The 16,648-nt window shown below is 38.4% G+C and overlaps 1 protein-coding gene across 1 annotated transcript in view; it reads right to left on the bottom strand.

Moving 5' to 3' along the window:
* Positions 1–1,273: 1,273 nt before the first annotated feature.
* The window catches only part of LOC123875177 (protein doublesex), a 272,131-nt gene continuing 256,756 nt past the window's right edge, over positions 1,274–16,648 (bottom strand). Inside the window, exon 5 of the mRNA XM_045920866.1 lies at positions 1,274–2,415. The gene's annotated coding sequence lies outside the window, so the exon portion shown is untranslated. The remainder of the gene's footprint in view (positions 2,416–16,648) is intronic.

Genomic DNA, 16,648 nt, shown 5'->3' with positions numbered 1-16,648 from the left:
TGTGTATCTGTGTATCTGTGTATCTGTGTATCTGTGTATCTGTCTGTGGCATCGTAGCGCCTAAACGAATGAACCGATTTTAATTTACTTTTTTTGTTTGAAAGGTGGCTTGATCGAGAGTGTTCTTAGCTATAATCCAAAAAAATTGGTTCAGCCGTTTAAAAGTTATCAGCTATTTTCTAGTTTTCTTGTAGAAAAGAAGGTTAGATAACCCTTAGGTTCATAATATTCAAGTGTCAATTGACAAATGTCAAGCTGTCAAGATGGACGTTGAATAGATATACATAATTATTTATTTGAAAATGATTTGTCGGGGGTGTTGAAAATTTTTAATTTACACTTGTTTATGAAGGCATAACACAGAGTAAGGAAATAATATCTACTCGATATGTGGTTTAGGTACTGATAGTAACGACAATATTATTTTTCAGTATCAGTATGGGATGGCTGAGGGAACTCCAGTTTTGGCAATTTTTTTTGTGTATGAAAAGCGCGCGATAAGTACAGTGGCCAGTGACGTATAACTGGTTGAGCGGCCATTTTAATAAGTGTGTACATGTAACTAAAGCCTACGGTAGCAGTTAAACATAAACATAAAAGGAATATTAAATTAAATAATTGCAATCTACGGCATGTTTAAAAAGGGGAAATTTAGAATTTTGAGTTAATAAATATGCCTTACCTTTATTAATAGTAATTTTCTGTGAATATCATTAGACGTATCTTTCTTATTTTATTCTATTTCTTGTCGTATGTATCTCCTTAATTTTAATACATTAAAAATTAAAAATCCCCCCAAGAATAAAGATGTCGTTTATAAATTTATTTATATGAGAAACAAGAAAAAACAGTTAAATTATTTATCACTGGACACATGGACAAAATGAAATGGACGCAAGGTATATTAAGGACTCCGACACGGAATTCGGCTCTATACTGGTTCCCGCTCCATAAAAAAGCAAGTTTAAGCCTCTAGCTCATAGGGAAATTAATTAAAAATAGATTACAAAATTTCTATCGCACAGACAAACAAACAAAAAAACAGATCGATAAGAAAGAGTTAATAAAAACGAGTTAAAACGTTAAATCAAAATTTTGCGTAAAAAAAACAGGTCAATTGATTTTTCTCTTCAAGTTAACGTTAACTTTGCGTAAATCTATCATTTAGTGTGGACCAGAAAATGTCATGTCAATGCCAAACTCGTACACACAGCATTTACACCCCACGTTTTATACAGGATAAATCTTTATTTATTTTTATGTTTTTTTTTTAATTTACTCATCTTACCGTATAGGTCCGTACGTAACTCGAATAAAGGACCATTCATATGTTTGTACTGCAAAAAACATACACAGTTTTAACCGTGTAAACGGTTCTATATTCTATGTACGTCATTACGTATTTGTTAACGTTAATCCTGTAAAAAGTACACTGTTAATGCCGTGTAAACGGAGTTGGACTTAGAGATTTTTTTAGATTGCTGGAACTTTACGCTAAAAGTAACAAATCACAAAACAGAATAGTTATTATGAAGACGTTTGAACATAAATAGACCTTAATGAAATTATAGAGTTATAGCAGAAACCGAGATGAGAACCGTAACCATGTAGACCAAGCCCAAAAAGTGCATACATTTCGAATTTTATCTATGTTCAAGCGTAATGTTCACAAGCAATGGTTTTGTTTAAAACTTGCAGAAATTGACTTACTGCGAGAGTTTACACTGTGCATGTGACTTGCCAGAGTTGACTTCTGCAAGTCTTATTGCTAATGGACATTTCGCTTGATGTACATAACTATAAATAGATTAGGGCTTCCAAACCTGCATATGTGATGCCAGAACTTGAGGGATCAATCTGAATGAAGCCAATAGGCCTAGCACCAAAGTTTGACGCCTACAGTGTGACCATCGCAATCACCTCTATTGGTCAGGAATCAGGATGTTCTGTTACAGCAAGGATGCCATAAACTACCTCCAATAATTGCAATAATTGCAATTTAATAATCAAAACTTCCGTGTTGGCTCTCTTGATTGTAAAAATCTATGCATTTGTATTAAATTCTCACATTGAATAACTATACACACAAAATTATATTTCGTGATGCGAAATTGGAACCCTTTTCATATAAATACTTTCATAACTAATATAGGAGTTACATTACGAGTTACATAACATATCTGATGTTCTGGTATATAGTTTAATATAACAGGCTTGAAAGCCCTAATACGGCCTTAAAGTAATAATTAGGTATTCTTTAGCGTCACCAACACGTTATATACATGTCTATACAGATCTAACACTAGTTTGGTAGTTCATAGTTCACACCCACTCGAGCCGGGAGTCGAAGCCGCACTAACAGTCTGCGCCATCCCTCGACGTGGAAGTCGATGCGGGCTCGGGGTCCTGCGCCATCTGAAAGAGATAACATTTTGATTTAATATTTCATATTATTATCACTACTAAAATAATTAATATACTAAATATAATAATTGCGGAAGTATGCTTGGGTTGTTGGTTTGTCCTTGAATCACGTCGCAAGGGAGTAACGTGATTTTCTGCATGGGTATAGTTAAAGTCCTGGAGGATGACATAGGTTAATTTTTATCCCGAAATTCAGAGAGTTCCTACGGAATTTCCAAAAACCTAAATCCACGCAAACAAAGTGCGGGCATCAGCTACTTAAGTACTTGTAAGACGTACGAGTTTACAGTTAAAATTACTCCTAAGTTGTTTGTCTTTATATTTATCTCAACTCAAGTGTAGAATATGCGATTAATAGTAAGGTTAGAAATAAGCAGTGACCCAGGGTCAATCCTATATTTCCACTGGTCGACCAGCTCCCGATTGGCCTCTACGGCCACCGAAATCTGATTCGCTAATGGGCCCCGGAATCAGTTATCAGGTCTTGAGGCTCACGCAGTGGCCCCAACATTTTGAGACCCAGTTTACGGTATTCACACCGCACGTTTTTGGCAGGATAAACCTTACAGAATATGTAGTGGTGCATACACTGAGTAAAAAACTGTTCACGTGGTTAAAATTTTGTACCTACCAAATTTTTTTGCAGTACCAGCAACATGTCAACAGTTCTATAAGTACTTAATGTTTGCGGTAACAAGTGTAAATTAAAAATTTATAACCCCCCGACAAGTGAAAGTTACAGTAACTAGAAAAGAGCTGATAACTTTCAAAAGGCTGAACCGATTTTCTTGGATTATAGCTAAGAACACTCTCGATCAAGCCACCTTTCAAACAAAAAAAAAACTATATTAAAATCGGTTCATTAGTTTAGGAGCTACGATGCCACAGACAGATACACAAATACACACGTCAAACTTATAACACCCCTCTTTTTGGGTCGGGGGTTAAAAAACGTGCGGTTCAAAAACCATGTGAACGGGGTAAGTAGTAGGTATATAAGTAGCTGTTATTGCTATGTTTATTTCAATTTATGTCTGCTAAAACTAAACTAAGATTGACTTGCTGCAAGTGTTTACACTGTGCAAGTGGCATACCAGTGACTTGCCAGAGCTAACTTCTGCAAGTTTGGTACTAATGGATACTTGGCTTTTCGATCTCAGTCAACGTTTGTTTAGTAATTTGTAATGTTAGTTAAAATGTATAAAAAGGAGTTAAAAAATTTAATCATTGTATTTAACGAGTTCCTCACTAGATAATAGACAATTATTATGACATAAAACAGCGGAGGTAAAAAATATAAACTCAACCTGACATTATTAAAAACTTCACCTAGGAGTTAGGAACCCTTACTTAAAGGCTTAACAGTGCTCTCTCCGTCACTTACTCCATACAATCGTAGCCCCAATTTCATTTGTATATTAAGCAACCAAAGTCCATGAAATTTTGCAGACATATTCTAGAAACTAATACTGTGTCTGTGGTGTTTTAGATTTTTCTAAAAATATGTAGTATTAATGTGTATAATTACAGGGGCTCAAAGATTTGTATGTGAATTTCTAAGACCGCGTAACTTTGAAACCGAATATTTTAACGTAAATCTGGAAAACCACAGGCATAGATATTAGTACTCGGAACTTTTCTACAAAATTCCATTGAGTATGATTGGTTAGTATTCCAATGAGAGACGAACTACGTTTGTACGGAGCGAGTGACGGAGAGACCTCTCTTAAAGGGTACCGAACACCCCATTGCGTCAAAAAACCTCTACCTAGAAAATTCCCAGCATCTCTGCTTATTATTTTCAACCATATTTGTTAGACTATCAGTTTTTACAAAAAGCGATTACCATCTTACTAGTTAAGAAAAGGTTAAACTTGTTTAGAATAATTATTTTCATTAAATAACCGGGTGCGTGTAGGGTTCCGTAGTCGATTGACCAGTAATTCGTACCCACTGTAGCTAAACCAGTAATTCGAAACAAATTAATTTTTGTGGGAGGTTTTTCACTCACTATCCTGTTTTTTTCGAAATTTACACCGCACCAACCATACATTATCTTGGTCGACTGTTCCGTCCCATCGGGCTACGAGAGTGAGGGAATAGAGAGTACGCCTGTGTTTGCGCACCCACTTGTGCACTATAATATTTCCCACGCAGTTGGCTTATATCTAGATTCTAGTGAGATTAACCGCGCGCCGCCCGTGGCCGTTTAGCTAGTTTGTTACTGGTCTCACAATATTGTATAGTATACACAAATTTAAGTCATCATACTTTTGTTTATAACTTCATACTATCGTAATATTCAAGAAGTAAATCGTAATATTCTAGAATTTTTCAGATTTTTAACAGACTTCAAAAAAGGAGGAGGTCCTCAATTAGTTCAAAATAGCAAGAGGCTGGGACATTCAACCAATGTACAACTGCCACTTTGAGGTTCATTAAATTGGCATCGAGGATATTTTTTTTCTAAACACTAGGTATTTTAGGAATCGTCGTAACAATATGTACCTATTGGACGAGATCCCACCACGTATCACTCCAGGGTGTATGCCAAAATGTTGTTTTGGCCGTCCGCGTCGCTGCTGTACTATTTCTAAAAAGCAGTTAACTGTAAAAGTAGTTATAGAGTTATCGCCAAGAAAACGCGAGAATTTTCATAGCTGAATTATCTTAAAAATGATAAATACTACGTAAAACCAAGGGTTTTAATTAGTTAGACAGTTTTGTCTGCTACTGTTTAAAAAACTTTTTAGAAACATCACTTTTTCTAAATTCTCATATTTTAATAATTCAAAGACTACTTTTTGCAGTTAGCCGCTTTTCAGAAATCGGAATCAGCACTTATGATGTTCTAGAGGTGACCCGAAAGATTTTTTTCAAAATTTCATAGCGGTAACAAGTTTCTCTTATAACAGTTTCCGAATGAAATAGCTTCGATACACAGGCAGACTGAAAGAATCTATAAGGATTCCTTGTACACGGGACCCTAAAACTGGTTTTAGGGTCCCGTGTACCCTACGTGTACCGTGTACGTGTAGGGCACATGCGTGTTTCGAACACTATTAAAGTAATACACTGTGCAAAAGGGTAATTACTTACTTTAAAGAAGGGTAATTACTATACGAAGGTTAATTAAAATTTTATTTGACATACTAAGTCATAGAAAAGAAGAATTCGGTTTAAAAAATAACTTTGTAGACCATTTTAATACTTTATTGTTTCACAATAAATACAGTGTATAAAATTGACGTTTTTTTTTCGTTTTTTTTCAAACGTAATAACAATTAACTTTAAGTAATTGGTATTTATTTTTATTTTTTATATAAATAGAAAGTGTCATTTTCATAGTTCTAAAATGATACATAACTAATGAAAAATGTAAGTGTGAGAAATAAGAACAACGATGTTAAGTTACAAAAATATAAGTGTTTATATCTAAATACAAATAACTTTTGAACTTACAACCCAAATTAAGTCGAGTGCAATTCAAAGGAATTTTTTTTTCCATTATTATCCTAAGAGAACAAACACTAAGTGATAATTTGAAAGAGGTCATATTATGACCCTTAGAAACAAAAAACACAACGCGAAGAGAGAAAAACCGATTTCTAATTATTTAAAAAAATCCGGCCAAGTGTGAGTCAGACTCGCGCACCGAGGGTTCCGTACTCGGGTATTTTTCCGACATTTTCCACGATAAATCACTTACCACTTAATACTTTACCAGTTTGTGCACACATATAAACACTAACATATTATATTTTTTACGGCTCTCCTCGATTGCTTCACACGAAATGTCGTTATAACAAGCTCAGCGAGGATTGGTATTTGATATAATATTTTGTAAGTAAACGCGTATAACTTGAAAGGAGCTAAACAAAAAATTTGTTTTAATTACGAGCGTTTATTTAATAGATAAGTTAGTTAGATAAATTATATTAATCGTCTGTATCTTGTTGTACTTAAACAGTGTTTTTTATTAACTAGTTGAAATCGACGACTTCGCGTGAATTTGAGTTTTTAAAAATGCCGTGAGAACTCTTTGATTTTCCGGAACAAAAAGTAGGCTATGTCACATCTTACATATCTTACATCATCACGAGTAACATTGGTACTAGATTATTCACATACTCCACTTACTTAAGTAATATGAATTGAATAACGTGATTTTAGATTTCTTTAAAAAAAAAAATTGTGTACCTAATACTGTTTAAATTTGTAGCGTGCGCTAAAATTCAGTCTTTAAATGTAAAATTTATGTTCCGCCCTTTTTTAGCAATATTTATAAAAAAAAAGCTAAATTAAAAAAAAAACTTTAGAGAAAGACCAACGGAATCGGCGCCATTGGTTATAAATAAAAAATTAAAATTTAATATGACGGCTGTATGGCACCATTTTCAAACGCGAAAAACACTTCAGTTCGTTTTTTGGCTGGACAGTTGTGTTTTTGAATTTGTCAAATTAAGAATTTTTCAAAAACTCATTTCAACCCAATCAAATGCTCATTACATATAATAATATAGGAATTTGTATGTTGTAACGAATATGTAACGCATTGCAAGGATTTTTTTTTTTTTTTATACACAGGAAATGCCTAACGCATACCCTTCCGTCAGGGGAAACGGAGGGGTTATGTGGGGCTTGCACCCACTAAAACCTGTGTTTGTTCCTCAACGGACTGGCGGTTGCGCGGGTATCACTAATGTAGTATTCACCGCACTCCCGCCAGGACTTGACCCGCCGCCAAGCGGACGGGTCCCTTCGCTAGGCTGGCTGCTACCAGCTCCGTCTCAGAAGCGCACCCGGAACACGGCGCGCTACCTCCTGACCTGGTTATGTATCGGCTGACGAACGCCCCTTACGCCCGTCAACCGCAGGTCGGCAACTCATGGAGGCCGGAGGTCATCATTCGCCCTTCGGCGCCCGCTGCGTCTCCTGCGAGAGGGATCCACCATCAAAATTTCCCTCTCACGTTCCGCCGCCTCTTTTGCAGACATCACCTCCTCGCAAAAGGAGGCAGCGGCACTCCACGCTGTTTCGCTCCGAACCATCGCTTGCACGATGTTTGGGAGCGAGAGACCACCAACACCAACTGCCGCATCGAGTGTACGGCGCTGTTCTGGCCAAGCTTGGCACTCCTCCAGGGTGTGCTGCGCCGTGTCCTCAAGGCTGTCGTCACAGTGGTGGCAATCGGGCGATTGCTCCCGACCTATGCGATGCAGATACCTACCGAAACAACCATGTCCGGTAAGTATCTGCGTCAGCCGGAAGGTTAGGACGCCATGTTGGCGCCCCAGCCAATCCTCCATGACAGGCCTTACCGCCGCTATCGTGGCATGCCCTGCGCTGGGATTATCCAACCGCTCCCTCCATTCCACTAATAAGACCCCTCGGAGCTGGGAGCGATGCCGCGCATATTCTTGGGGCATCGGTAACTCACCCCGCCCGCGCACCTCCTTATTCCACTGGTACAAGGAGGCGAGAGATTTTGCCTCAAGATCCCAGGGTGGACATCCGGCAAGGAGGCTCGCCGCCTCGAAGGAGATCGTGCGGTACCCTCTTATTACCCTGACGGCCATCGATCTTTGCGGTCTCCGCAATATTGCGACGTTGCGGTCCGTCAGAGCTTCCGCCCACACAGGAGCCCCATAAAGGGCCATTGAACGCACGATCCCAGTGTAGAGCTTCCGACAGGAGGCGTCTGGACCACCGAGATTGGGCAGCAACCGAGCAAGCGCTCCCGCAGCTCCCATCAATTTGGGTAGAAGGTGCCTGAAATGTGGCCCAAAATTCCACCGGCCGTCGAGGATGAGTCCCAGATACTTCATTGTTGACTCGACGTCGATGCGAACGCCACCCACGATGATGTGGGATCCCGAAGGTGGCGCGCGTCGAGGGCCATGAAAGAACATCGCCTCCGACTTGTTAAGCGCCACCTCGAGACCCAGGCGCCGGATCCTCCCTACGACCTGTGCAACCCCAGCGGTTGCCAACAATGTCGCCTGCCGGTGTGTCTCGCCACACGCCGTAACCAGCGTGTCGTCAGCGTAGCAAGTGACACCGACGCCGGGCAGGAGTGCCCCGCGCAGCACCCAGTCGTAACCAATGTTCCACAGGAGTGGTCCCAAGACAGACCCCTGCGGAACACCGCACAAGCACTCTCGCCGACCCCAGCCATTCCGACCCGGGTACATGACCGCCCTATCCGCCAGATAAGCCCCAACCACAAGACGGAGGTTGTTTGGTACGCGATGGTAAACAAGCGCCTCCCTGATACAGCTCCAGGGTAAGGTGTTGAAGGCGTTCGCGATGTCGAGAGAAACCGCCAACACCACCTCGCCCCGGAAAACTGCTTCCTCCGCCAAGGTTCTCACGCGCATGATTGCGTCCACTGTGGAGCGCCCCCGGCGAAAACCAAACTGATTGTCCGCCAGGTCCGGCCCCACACTCGCCAAGTGCTGGACGAGGCGATCCGCTACAATTCTCTCGAAGAGTTTTGCCATCTCGTTCAACAGCACAATGGGCCGATATGCAGACGGAGTATCTGCCGGGCGCCCCTTTTTCTTCAGCAAGACCAGCTTTCCGACCTTCCAACTAAGTGGAAACTGGCCCCGCTCCAAGCACGCGCTAAAGAGACTTAACAATCGAGGCTCAAGAGCCTTTGAGGCCAGGACCAGGGCACGGCCAGGTATGCCATCGAGTCCTGGGGCGGTGTTTTTGGCCTGAAGTCTCCGCAACACTGCTCTCAATTCTTCCGGGGTCACTTCGTGCACGTCATCGTCGTTGCTCGCGTCAGGCAAATGATACAAATCGTTGGTCAAAATATAGTTTTGTCATTTACGGTTTAATTCTACAGGGGTGACTGACATATTCATTTTGTGACTAAATCCCTATAATGTAAATTGTGTGTAATGTATATTAGGAAGATTAAATGACTATGACTATAAATTAATTTAATTAAAAAAAAAAAAAACAAATGTCGGTCAATGAGCCAATGTACGGGCGCAGCAGCATACCCACTCCGTATAAAAAACCACTAAGGCAGTTGCACCTTGCAACAAAGTTGCAATCCAGTCGCGAGCCCACGGGCCGTGCGTCGCGGGGAAAATGATTTCACTTCACTGCACTGGCAGTAATATGAGCCGTGTCTAATGAATCTCTAATCTAAATATATAAAAGGAAAGCTGACGGACTGACTGACTGACTGATCTATCAACGCACAGCTCAAACTACTGGCCGAATCGGGCTAAAATTCATGCAGATAGATATCTATTATGGAGTAGACATCCGCTAAGAAAGGGGATTTTTGGAAATTCAACATATTAGGGGTTTGAAATTTGTGTTGTCCAGGCGGACAAGTACACAGAAGGAAAAAGTGACTGACAGATTGACTGATCTATCAATTCACACCTCAAACTACTGGACGGATTGGGCTAGTTATGCAGATACGAGTAGCTACATATTATGAAGTAGACATCTGATAAGCGGATTTTTGAAAATTGAACCCCTAAGGGGAAAAGTAGAGGTTAGAAAGTGGAGTTCACACGCACGAAGTCACGGGCATGAGCTAGTATATTATAAGCATTCTACATTCTTCCCTTCGAGCCAACGAAGTATTTACTAATAAGTGATACAATTATAATTTAAAAAAAAAAATTGCCCAACACCGTAAAGGATGACGTGGACATGAAAAGGCCTATTTTTAACAACCTCAGAACAGAGGCCTACCTAAATAAAGCGGTACAAAGAAGAATTCATAGACGTGGATGCAGTCTTATCATAATTAATATTTTTTTTTGATCTTCCCGAAGCCAATACTCGCACCCGTATAATGTTATAGCAAAAAGATTACAGGTTTCGAATAAAGGTTTCCTTTACCGGCACCGCAGTGCGCGTGATGAACTGTGTGGAACATACATCTTCTCATGTTCCTTACATTGAATTCCAAAGGAACAAATTAACGCCACTAATGAACTAATTAGTCAATTAATTATGTCCAATGTCCAGGTATTATGTGACTGAGAATTTTAAAGCCATTTAGCTTATACTAATTGGCAAAGAAGTATTTTTAACGTTCCGGAACGATTTTAGCCATTATGCACGTCCACCACAGTGCCTTCTTCGTGTTTTTAATGTAATCAAACGCTTTATTTTGAAGTATGAATCTAAGGTCTCACAGAGTTTAGTAGCAGATTTTCAACTGTAACAAGTGTAAATTAAAAATTTATAACACCCCCGACGATCCAAAGTATCTGAGTTTTCCAAAACATCATTTTCAAATAAATAATTATGTATTTAGGCAACGTCCATCTTGACAGCTTGACATTTGTCTATTGACATAATATTATGAACCTAACGGTTGTCTAACCATCTTTTCTACAAGAAAACTAGAAAAGAGCTGATAACTCTTAAACGGCTGAACCAATTTTTTTAGATTATAGCTAAGAACACTCTCGATCAAGCCACCTTTCAAAAAAAAAAACTAAATTAAAATCGGTTCATTCGTTTAGGCGCTACGATGCCACAGACAGATACACAGATACACAGATACACAGATACACAGACACACAGATACACAGATACACACGTCAAACTTATAACACCCCTCTTTTTGGGTCGGGGGTTAAAAATGTACAAGCCACAGCCAAATTTTTGGCATTTGCAAGATGTTTTAGGTCTCACTACAAATGGTCGAAATTAACAAAAAGGTTGTTCATTTGTGATGGTCATGTCATAGAATCAACGGCAGATGGTGCAGACTGCAGACGTGTGAATTGGAAACCGCGTAGCGATACTCATAGTGGGAGACGACTTCCAGCCCGATGGACCGTGACCTAAAGTCCTAAAGCATGTAGCGAGAAGCAGGTGGAAGAGAAAGGTAAACCCCATGAAAAACCTTACTGTCCAGCAGTCGACACATGCAGAATGATGGAAAGGAAATACTTTTTGTAAAGAAAATACTTTTGCAAACTGATTCGTAACTATGCGACGAGACAACGGACGAAGTCGCAGGTCAAAGCAGTTAAGATTTTCGACAAAATGGCTATATAGTAGTATGATCCTTGGTATGATCATTGATGTAGAATTTAGTAGGTAGGTATAGATGACAGATCACGAACAAAATGACATCGCTGAAGTGGCCAGGTTTACACACATATTTAGGGATATAATATAAGTATGTTGTTGCTTATTACGAAATGCAGAAAAAAGTTTTTTAATATCAACAACTTTAGTTTAGTTTAATAACGATTGCAAAATCGGTATTAAACTATTTTAGATATCTTATCATCGACAGTAAATGTAACAAAAAGTATTTTTTTTAATATTTATTCTAAAATAAAACATTATTAACAGCTTTAATAATTGGAAATAATTTAAATATTTTAAAAAATGTATTCAATATTTGAAAAGAGTTGCAGCTCTTGCTCTGAGTATCTTGCTGGTTCTTTTCTTAAGTATCTATGTAAGTAACTATTGTTTTCCTGTAATAATAAAGACTTTTAAATAATATAAAACAAATGGCTATGACGGACTTAGATACCATGAGGTTGTACCCGTATCTTCACTGTTCACTTCGTTAAAAACCAACATACTTTTTACATACTATGACAGTTTAATTACCCTTCTGTACAATAATTACCCCCGTGTACAAATTATATGTAATTATGTAACTATTACGCGTGGGTAGCCGGCTAGGTGAGACTTATAGTATAGAAATGGTATTTATAGTGCATACATTTTGAGATGTCACTCGCCATTTGAGTTCTATGTATCAACAATCACGTTAAAAGTACGGTTCACCTTTAAATGAATGTGCGTTTTAAGCAATGAAATATCACTTGCTTTAACGGTGAAGAAAAACATCATGCATGAGGAAACCTGCATGCATGAGAATTCTCCATAAATGTATTATAGAAGTAGGTGTTATTTTGCGGAAGTCCATGATATACAAGGAACCAAAAGCTTAATTTGCTATAATCCGCCAAATCAACGAAATCTGTATGGTACGCAGCACCACACAAATTCCAACACCCCTCGACGCACGTTTTGCCCCGACACCGGAGCATCCTCAGGAGACCTTACAATTTACAATACAACCTTACCTTACAATTGTTGACTTTGCAATTAGACATTGTAAGGTCTACATCTCCTCTGACAAAAAACCTTCTACATTGTTACGTATTTATAAACTAAGGTGCTTTTTTATTCTATACATGGTACTCATTAGTGGGTGCGCGATAAACTAACCAAACATGCATACTCTATGCATTTAAATTGAGAAGACCTTATAGTCAGGTTATATAGGTTTTCTTGACAGACACGACAGACGGACAGACAGACAGACAACGAAGTGATCCTACAAGGGTTCCTTTTTTCCTTTTGAGGTACGGAACCCTAAAACATCAATGTGTAGGCAGGTAAAAGAGACACTAAACAACATGGGACTAATCAAGGGGCGGATCAACAAGTTCCTCTGGTGCTGGAAATGCTCAGGGGCGGTGGTTATCACTGAATATCAAGTGACTTGCCTGTTCATGTTCTCGCTTTCTAAGTATATAAAAAAAATTAAAAATATCTTATCCCGACGGCAAACAAAATGTAAAAATAAAAATTGCAAAGAAAAAGCCGCGGGCATCAGCTTGTAAATTTATAACGTCTATGAATGCAAACTTATTTGCTTTTTAAATGTATTGTTTATTTTATTGTAAATATCTATACATCAAGGTTCACATTACCTATAGAAAAAGTAATTTAATTAATTATTTTATTATTCAGTATTCAATTTGACGGCAACCACCGATAGGGCGCGCTTATTTACGAGTAGGTAGGCACTTATTCATTTTTACTTCATGAACTAAATGAACTTTAACTAAAAATATAAATATACATAGTTATATTTAATTATTATACACATAAAAATTACTACAAAAAACTTTAAAACTTTGATCCGTTATGTTTTGATCATTCATCATTTCAACCAGCATCGCGAGTTCCCTCTACACACTAATATTATAAAGGCGAAAGTTTGTGTGTGTGTGTGTGTGTGTGTGTGTGTTTGTTACTCTTTCACGCAATAACTACTGAATGGATTTGGCTGAAATTTGGAATGGAGATAGGTAATATCCTGGATTAGCACATAGGCTACTTTTTGTCCCGGAAAATCAAAGAGTTCCTACGGGTTTTCGAAAAACCTAAATCCACGCGGGCGAAGTCGCGGGCGTCAGCTAGTTGTGCTATAATTCACCACGCTACTGGTCAAGTGCTAATTGGCAATGTAATATCTAATGGGAGCACCGCCAATGGGAGGATGATGATTTCTTGTCTGCATTATAAAGAAAACCTCTTTGCACACAGCTTCCTAGGTCCACGGGTTTGGGTGTTGATGAGTCAGTAAGTGATTCAGGACTCAGGTCTATTCTGTTTATACAATTCGATTATTAAATTCTATACAATAAAAGTTAAATAGCACGGCAAATGCTATCAAAAATGTCCTATTTGTATCTAGTTGATATTTCAAGAGAAACGAATAAACTCAAATCATTTTCAATTGTACACATGAATTCTGAAAATCGTTTGAATTACATCATAATTCGTTTGATTAAAATTGAACACGAATTATCTCGATTTATAAATCGGCAACTAACGATTATTATTTGACCCTAATACCTAATTTCTATTAACGTAAATTGCTACACTCATTACAATAATGCCTTCATGGTAGCGTGTCGGAAAGCGAAATTTATTCACTGCGACAACTCGAGGAGTATCTTGTTAAATGCTACAAGTATTATTTGAAGATGTTTTATTGATTTAAGGAGAACATAAATCGATTTTCGCCTTGTACTTGGTGTCTTCTTGGAGGATTTATGCTTTATTTATGTTTTAACGTCTATGTTTCAGAGAAAATTATATACTTCCCATTAATTTAAGAAGATGACAGAATGTGAAATATTAAAGTTACACGAAATCAAAATTTACATTCAAATCTATGAGCACGTAGGATAACTTCGAAACTACAGAACGAGTTTGATTGGTCAATATTCAAATGAGAACCAAAATATGTTTGTACTAGTACATGCTCGCGACTTCATCCGCGTGGATTTAGGTTTTTAAAAATCCCGTAGGAACTCTTTGGTTTTCCAGGATAAAAAGTATCCTGTGCTTCTCTCCAGGTCTTTAACTATATTCATGCAAAAAATCAAGTCGATCCGTTGCTACGCTGCGGCATGATTGAAGGATATACTAACAAACCAATAAACTAAAGTTAATATAGTATAATATGGACAGTGGTACTGATTCTGTTGGCAACTAAATTTCAGAGTATTCGTATCCTCTTCTTACTAATGTAATATGAAAAGGACAGACACAGTTTGATTTTAAAAATATCAAAAAGAGCAGGATGCAGATACTCTAAATTTAGTTTAGAGAAAGACAACAGAATCGGCGCCATGACTAGTGATGGATAGAGCACTGAGAAGCGCGTTAGGTAAACTTACACACTCGCAAGTAACTGATGAAAAGGCAGCTTTAAGCCGTGAACACGTTGAAGCCGTCGTACGTGCTAGTTTCTTTCATATAAAATCACCAGAGCTCGTAAAGTATGGCGCGTCAAAAACTTTTGCACTCAATGTCTTGGAACACAGAAGAAACCATAAATCGTAATGACTATTCGTTTTATTGCGCATTTCAAAGATTCCTATGTTAATTTATGTATTTTTATTATGTGCTATTTTATGGAACTTACAAAGAATCGTTATGTAAGATTCATTTTACAATAATAACCTTTTTAACGAGTTTAAACTTGTTATTCCCTCACTATTTTAATCTTATGATATTTCATGTATCTAACTATAGGTTCTTACTTTGTAATCCAGTGGTAGATGCTTTTGACGATTCAAAAGAACTTGTAAAAGTCTAATTGAATAAAAATATTTTGAATTTTGAATTTTGAATCAATATTCAGTATTTTATCTATCCATAAGTATCCTAATAATTTTATAAATGGGAAAGTTTGTATTATTTGGAAGTAATTGCAGGCCTTTTAGTTACAAATCTGCAACATCACTTACCAGCAGGTCTGATTGCAGCCAAGAGCTAGATACTTAGTCTATAAAAAAAACAAAGAAGAAACTGACTGACTGACTGTACAGCTCAATCCGCTGAATGTAGAAGCTTCAGATTTTTCATGTAAGTAGGTTCTCTCTATAATTTAGACGCCTAATAAGAAATGATTTTGAAAAATTCCAATGGGATCAAAAACTAAATACACGTAAAAAATGGTTTAGAAAAAACTTGGTTTCTAATATACCTAGTTCATACTCTAAGGTCTAACTATTCACTTTATATTTTTGTTTGGGTAAGTAGGTGAGTCAACGTAGTGTGGAACGCCCTCCAGCACGATGGACTGAAGATATAAAGTGGCTGGCGGGAAGTTGCTGGATGTGGAAGGCTGAGGACCGGGTGTGGTGGCGCTCTTTAAGGAAGACCAACAGTGGACGTCCACAGGCTGATGATGATGAAGTAAGTCAGAACGTAGATATAACGGAGATGATATAGGTACAATATAAAGAGAGACAGTACTCCGACGCCTTTGTTCTCGTGGCAAATGCCATAATCACTGCCATGACTCTGCCATATATTTAGCTCCCAGAATTACTTGGGTAGTCTCTGGTAGCTCCCTTAGCGCACGATTGCTCTAGCTCGACGACCTCCCTAGCCAGTTATAAGCGCTATGGTCTTATTAGTGGGAGGTCCCGGATTCGATTTCCGGCAGGGGTTTGGAATTTTATAATTTCTAAATTTCTGGTCTGGTCTGATGGGAAGCTTCGGCCGTGGCTAGTTACCACCCTACCGGCAAAGCCGTGCCGCCAAGCGATTCGGTGCGATGCCGTGTAGAAAACAAAGGGGTATGGGTTAAATAAAAACTGCTATACCCCTTCCAGGTTAGCCCGCTTCCATCTTAGACTGCATCGTCAGTTACCACCAGGTGAGATTGCAGTCAGGGGCTAACTTGTACTTAAATAAAAAAAAAAAGCTTCCAGGCTTCGGCGAACCTCTGGTAGGTAATATAATAAGTTACTATCATACCATCCTTACTCTGTGATATAGGCTACTTTTTGAACCGGAAAAACAAATAATTGTTACGGGATTACTCCACGCGGACATCATATAGTACCTATCTACCTAATATGTAAATCAAAGTAGGTAGGTAGGTACATGTTCA

Source organism: Maniola jurtina, chromosome 19 (assembly GCF_905333055.1).
Source record: "Maniola jurtina chromosome 19, ilManJurt1.1, whole genome shotgun sequence".
Lineage (NCBI taxonomy): Eukaryota > Metazoa > Arthropoda > Insecta > Lepidoptera > Nymphalidae > Maniola > Maniola jurtina.
Note: the sequence above shows the minus strand (reverse complement) of the source record. Positions and strands in the feature narration are given on the sequence as shown.